Source organism: Eschscholzia californica, unplaced genomic scaffold (assembly GCF_041429995.1).
Source record: "Eschscholzia californica isolate CP2 unplaced genomic scaffold, dmEscCali1.0.p SCAF_4, whole genome shotgun sequence".
Lineage (NCBI taxonomy): Eukaryota > Viridiplantae > Streptophyta > Magnoliopsida > Ranunculales > Papaveraceae > Eschscholzia > Eschscholzia californica.
This window is the reverse complement of record NW_028238461.1, coordinates 17,435,624-17,442,609: the sequence shown is the minus strand read 5'-3', so window position 1 is coordinate 17,442,609 and position 6,986 is coordinate 17,435,624. Positions and strand designations below refer to the sequence as shown.

The window sequence follows — 6,986 nt, the reverse complement described above, 5'->3', positions numbered from 1 at the left end:
TAAGTAAGTATTTTTGATAATGATAAGCAGGAGAAGCCTGGACCGAATACAGAGAATTAAGAAGTAAAAAAACAGCAAAAAATCAGCAAAAATAGCAAAAGAAAAATACATCATTTCATTAGCCCCATCCCTTCCTCATTCTCACCATCCCTCTAGAATCTGCACTAACAATGTTGACTAATTCCACCGGCAGTTGACAAATGTTTAAGTGAGTGACAACCGGTCTGAACTTCATCTTTGACACGTAATCAACAGCTTGATTAGCTTCTTCTCTATAGACGCGAAAAACCCGAAAACTCCGAATTTGGCTACGAAGCCTCTGAATTCTCTTCCATATTCGCCTCGCCCTCCATGGTAATTTCCGATGTGGTTTTGCAAGAAGTAGCTTGATATTCATTGAATCAAGACCAAACTCAGCTTCCTGTAACCCGACACTAATTGCTAACTCCAATCCCAACTCCACACCCTGCAGCTCATGTATAAAAATAGTTTGTCGATCAACCTACTCAGTAGTTGTCCTAACAACAATCCCCTCCGAATCTCGAATATTAGCTCTATAACCCGCATCCACCTCGTTTAATGCACCATCAGTGTTAATCATATATCTCCCTGTCATCGGTCGAGTCCATTTACAAGAGTATAAATCGACTTTTGAAGGGAGATAGTTAGATTCCAGCGATCAATGGTCCTCCGGTTCTCCTCTGTTTCTTCAAACCGTTTGGTGATGCAGCTTGATACGCACTTCATCACAAATAGTATGAATAATCAGCCCCGGCGACATTACATTGCTTCTAAATACCCTGTTGTTTCGCTCCTTCCAAATATGATATACATAAACAATATTTAAAAGCGAACGACGGGCAGCAATAGAGAGCCCACCAAAGTGATCAATACACCATTCTAACTCATCTTCCCAATGAACAGTACATAAGTAAGTTGATCACTTGGCCCCTTCACAACCAGTTTATAGCGCCACCTTCCTTAACAAGCTTGGTTTGTTTCGAAATACGAGGGACTTGTTCTTCACTCTCCCAGTCCTATCTTGTCCTATGGTCAAGACCTCAAGTCTAGCCATGTAATGAGATATCAAGAAATTGAAGGCAAGCCTAAACACTTCATTTCTCTTGTTGGATGAATCATATGCAAGAGATAATTCAAATGATGCCATTATGTGTAGGTCATCAAATTGGGCCATAAAGATAATGCCATTGCACGAATCCATAACCGAGTACTAAGTAGGATTTATATAGTCCGACCGGTTTGAAAACTTCAACGACGTTACTTGTGTCCTGTTTGTCTGGGAGATAACATAACAGGTAAAATAGGTTTAGGCCATTTCTTCATATGCATTTGGCTGTTTTTTGCTTCTCTGATTAGGTATTCTGATCTCTCTTTTCAACAAATAAAAGTTAGTTCTTTTTTGAGAAGTTATATGATTGAATGATTCTTTACCTCTGGAGTCACAATCTCCCACTTCTGAGTCGTTAGCTTTAGAATCTCAACGCCAGTACCTGCATTGATCGAATAAATCATGAGTGAAATTCAAATAACTGTATGAAGTTTAAGCAATAGTACAAAAGCAAAGATGTGACTTCTACATCAAAAACCTACTTTGTGCTTATTAGTCATCGGATTATAAGAATCCACTTGACCCACGTAATACCTGCAAGAACATCAAATATCTTATTAGGCTTGTGCATTTACATACAAGAAGCATATGAAGAGATCTGAATTGGATAACAGGTATCGAACAATGTGAAGTGGCTAAGTGGGGACATCAATCATATTAAGGAGTAAGACCTACTTATAAAGCATTGGTACAAAAGCAAAGATGTGACTTCATCATCATCATCAATAGAAATTATGGAACTAAATTGAAGAAAATATTATTTAATGGGGATCAATAGAAGACGAGAAGAAGCTTAATCACAGGAATATATCGACCATATGGATTTTGAACTTTACTTCCTTAGTCTGCTTGTCCATAGCTTTACATTGTTCATAGTGTAAGCTCGATTGATTTCAAACTTAAGCACTGAACTTGGCTTATTTTTAAATATAAGTTATGGTGATCATCAGCTAACATATTGATGTCCATCGTTATTTGAGTTCCATGACATATTTGAGCTTGCTGATAGCTATTTAGGATTTGCCATATGTTTTCTACCTATTTGATATGTTATATTCGAATTTTGTTTTCCGTTATCAAATATAGGCAATATAACGGGAAAAAAATACGAATATAATATTTTGTTTTAGATATCATGTTCTAAGGTCGATGGCGACAAAAAACATTTTTGTTTTAGACGCACGAGCCAACACATAAACTACAAGCAGTGCAAAGGTCGACGGCGACAAAAATATTTTGTTTTAGATATCATGTATTTGGGTAAAAATATGTTCTAGGAGAGATATAAGAGTTAAATATTTTTATTTTTGTAGAGAGGGTCACAACTAACCAATCACTATTGCGTCTGTCTCTCTAGAAAACTTGTAACCGTTCTTTGAACAAATCTTCCGATCTTCGTTGCTTATCCGGCGAAGGGATTCTTTCCTTTTTAGTTCCAATAAACAGAACACCAAGAAACACAAAAATGGTTTCTAGAATCAGGAAGAAAACCCCATCAAAACCTAGCATAGAACGCAAAATCGTCGTAGAAAGAGATCCCCTCTGAAGAATCTTACAAATGCTTCGTCAGTCGTCATTGCGTTGATTAATAAGTGAATCTTAACTTGTCAACGTCGTTTCATCAAATTCTTTTCAAAACTCACAAAGATCGGAACCCCAAATCGTAGAAAACAGGGAGTTCATCTTTTGAGAAATCCCCAAATGTTGAAGAAAGAAAGGTTAAAAGATAATAGTTTATGTCGGTCTTTAACATTCAACAAGATCGATGTGATTCCGCCATTGTTATACTCTGAGAAAATAACAACTTATTTTGTGTAGATGAAACATTGATTCATTCAAGAACAGATCCACCACCAGAGAAATTTGATTTCATTGATCAACCTAAAATTGATGGTGTATTAATGTATTTTTACGGTTTAAAACGTCTGGGTAAAGGAGGCGGTTTTCCAGTGATAGCGGAGGTTTTCCGGTGACGGAGGCAGTTTTCCGGTGACGACAACGGTTTTCCGGTGACAGCGACGGTTGTTCTTTTAGTTTTTTTCCCGTTATTTTCTCAGACCTTTAGGGTCTCTTTTCACGATCTTTGGGATCTTTTTGTCGACCTTTAGGGTCTTTTAATTCTCGATCTTTAGGATCAATGTGTTAGTGTCTAGTCCAATTTCTTTCCCTTCATGAGGCACTTTGCATTTAAAGGTATGTAATTCTCATGAAGTTTTCAGAGGAGAGAAATAACAATTATCGTTCATGTAAATCGTGATTTTATCACTTCTGAATGGAAATGTTTCCCTTGGCTCAAAAAGAAAAAACTAACCAATTACTATGACCATATAAAATTTGTGTAATTTGGATGAAAGTGTTTATAACTTCTATTATGTTACAAAAAAGAATCTCACTATCACTTGTTATGACGATGAGACTATCATCAGTAAAGCATTATTGTCTCACCTCCATCACTACTTTGTTGTATTACATGGCTTTTGATGAATTCACCATTCACGGTTAGTTAATTACTTATCTCATTAATGTATCACTTTGTTAGTTTCACATCATCAGATACTAACTTCATTTTGTATGTATGTGAATGTAGTTACCATGATATCTCGCATCGATCATTTGGCGTGTTGAATGGAAAATCAATTGGACTTTTGAATCTTAGCCTCGATTTTAACTCGGTTGGTTTTACGGTTTACATTAGTTATTTTGTTATTTTACGGTATACTTGGATGGACCAATAGTGTTGTTTGCATTATTGTCTTTTGGCTTGGTTATTTTGCATGTATATGACATCGTTAATAAAACATTCACTTGTTTTAATTTGTTGTTCATGTGATTGTCTGGTTAGAATGTTTAATATTTATATTGTCAGCAGGTTTATATTATTTTATCAACAGGTCTATAATGTCAATTATGTAATTGATGATGATGATGTTGCTGCAGTAGCAGTAGCAGCGGAAAAGTAGAAAAATAATATTTAAAAAAAAACATAACCGAAAATACTTTGACTACTATTTCCGACGAATTTAGTGAAAGAACCCGTCAGAAATAATGGAACTTTGGTTATTTTGAATAGGTTTTTTGCCACGGCCTGTTCCAAGTGAGCCGTCAAAACTGTATTGTTTCCGACGAACCAAGCCGTCGGAAAGGGTATTTGCTTCACACTTATTCACGACCACTTTACGACGGCTTACTCTCATCGTAAAAACCCTTTCACGAAAAATTTTCCTCTCGAAGGTTTTGGGTTGTCATAAATAGGCTTCATTTTTGTAGCCTTCCCCAGGTTTTAGCATTAAGGTGATTCTTAGATATGTTGCCTCGACAAATTGCTATACTGTTTGAATCAGACATCCAGACAGTGGTTTGCCAAATTTTCTTCTAGTCTAAAGATTGGGGGCTTCTGTCAGTCTTCTTTTGACCATTGCTTTCTAGTTTCTTTTATGGCTCGGTTTTCATGTATTTTATAGTCTATGTCGCTGAAAATATTATCACTGGCAACGACAATCCTGCCATAACTTCTTTGCTTTCTCGCCTTAAAGCGACTATTATCTCTTAAAAATTTGGTCGCCTTCAATACATTCTGGGTGTAGAGGTTTTGTGGTCCCTAGATAGTATGTTCTTGTGTTATTGAAATTACTCCTTTGACATCATCTAGGATTTGGTCTGCTTGGACCCAACCCCTGCACTTTTTCGATGAAACAATATCTCAACTTTTTCCCCTGCACATGGGACTCCCCTGAATGACTGAGTATTTTTCGTCGTCTCACTGGACGTCTTCTCGATGTTACTGTCACTCGTCGTGACATAGATTTTTCTGTTAGAATTCATTCATGCATATTCCATGGTCCACCCCACTTGAGTGTTGCAGATCGGGTTCTACGATATTTAAAGCTTACAACTAGACATGGTCTGCATCTATCGTAATGTCGTTCTCTCACTCTCACGGGTTTCACGGACTCTGATTGGGTTAATTTTCCTACCACCCGTCGTTCCACTACCGAGTATTGTTACTATGCTTGGTTTGCGTCCTCTGTCTTGGAGCGAGACACATTTCACAATTTCCCGTTCCTGCGCGAGCTAGAGTTTTGTGCTTTAGTCACTCTGACTGCAGAACTTCAGTTGTTGAAGTACCTATTTTAACACCTTCACATTTCCATTCCTGGACCTTTTCTAGTCCACTGTGAAAAGCTTGTATCTGGTCTCCTTAAGACCATGCGTATCTAATGTCCTGGATAGATTATGATATTCAAATTATTAAGATGTTCAAGTTCCATGGCAATTTATTTGTTTTTATTAATTCTATCTTATCGTTTTCTTTTACTAATTTCTTTTTTCTTTTTCAATAGTTTTGATCACTACTAGTATAACAATGGTTAACTGTAGTTAAGAGACAAACTATGATGTTCATCATTGAACTTTGTTCTTTTACTTGACTCATTTTAATGTTCTCACAATTTATTATATATGATATTTTGAATTAATATGATTTCCAATTTTGAAAATAAGTAGCAATCAGATGATTCAAAGAGGCAAATAATAAATCAATAAGTTTAGCTTTATTGATAATGTAGACATTCCCCCTTTTCAAAGTCAATTTCTTATGTGAGTATATAATTGTGAAATTCGTTAATTTATATTACTATTTGATATATTTTGAGGCTTCATAGGGCTTGATTGCAGGGTGAATAAAGATAATCAAGTATAATAATAACAAAGTATGTCTCACCAGTTTCTCATGATCACTTTGTATGGTAAATCGTTGATTCGATTGTGGGAGTTTTTAAAACTACAAATTCTTTCGAACCTGAAATTTCAACAATGAAGAAAAGTTAAATGTACAGTTAATGTCTATCACATTATAAATTTCCAAAAGCAAAAGAGATAAAAGGATGAATTTTTATCTCTTAAAATAATTTGATTTTTTATGATTCTACAAGTTTCATCAAATTTGAGAAGGAAACAATGATTATGATATAAGATTCTATTAGATGAAAAATCAAACTAAAATAACTAAGAAAGCACATATTTTACCAATCCCGGATCTCCATTGGCAGGAGAGATGAAGAGAGAGAGAGAGAGAGAGAGAGAGAGAGAGAGAGGGATGTCGGCGACTGCTCTACTCATCGCTTTATAAATTAGAATATATAGGTAGGATTAGGGCAACATGGAGAAAAGCACAATACACACGCTTAAATCACACCACATATCTTTTCAATTTAGGAAACTAAATCATAGAGATTAAAGAAAATAATGCCAACTAATCAAGATTGTATTGCCAAACATTCCTAACGTCTTTGAAAACGCCACGGTTTTGTTGTTGATGATGACAATTGACACATGATATTCACTTTTTTGCTTCCGTTTGAATAATCCGCGACTTTGGGGCATAAAGAAAAGTTTCTGGGGCATACAGATTTTGGTCAACAAGATTTGATTTAGTGGACGACAAAAAATTGGATTTCTTATTTTTTGCCCCCTAATCTTGATCTCTACATCTTTCTCTCTCCTACTCTCTCTCTCTCTCTCTCTCTCTCTCTATCTCTCTCTCTCTCGTTGTACATCCCTCTCGTTGTCTCTATCTCTCTCTCATTGTAGATCTATCTCTACGGATCTTCCTCCATAAATCTTTCAATTTTTAGTAAAGTATCACAAGAACCCTAGCTTTAACGTGTTGATTTCTATGGAATTTTGATTCATTAATTTAATTTTTGGTGTGGGTTCCGTTAGAATGGTTAGTGATGTGGGTTTTGTTGGAATGATTTCTCATAAAACCAAGGATGGAGCTGCTGCTCTTGCAAGATCGAATGCTTACGAGGGTATTCCACCACCGTATGATCATTCCTGATGCTCTCAAGTGGGTTCG

The 6,986-nt window shown here is 36.0% G+C and overlaps 1 long non-coding RNA gene and 1 pseudogene across 1 annotated transcript; one reads left to right on the top strand and one right to left on the bottom strand.

Moving 5' to 3' along the window:
- On the bottom strand, nt 1-6,240 carry LOC147543307 (uncharacterized). Its single transcript, XR_015223515.1, has 5 exons — nt 6,155-6,240; nt 5,850-5,927; nt 1,612-1,663; nt 1,453-1,511; nt 1-1,297 (listed from the first exon to the last, which is right to left on the bottom strand). It is a non-coding gene; the product is annotated as an uncharacterized LOC147543307 (long non-coding RNA).
- On the top strand, nt 2,595-4,089 carry LOC147543308 (uncharacterized; annotated as a pseudogene).
- Nucleotides 6,241-6,986: the final 746 nt, after the last annotated feature.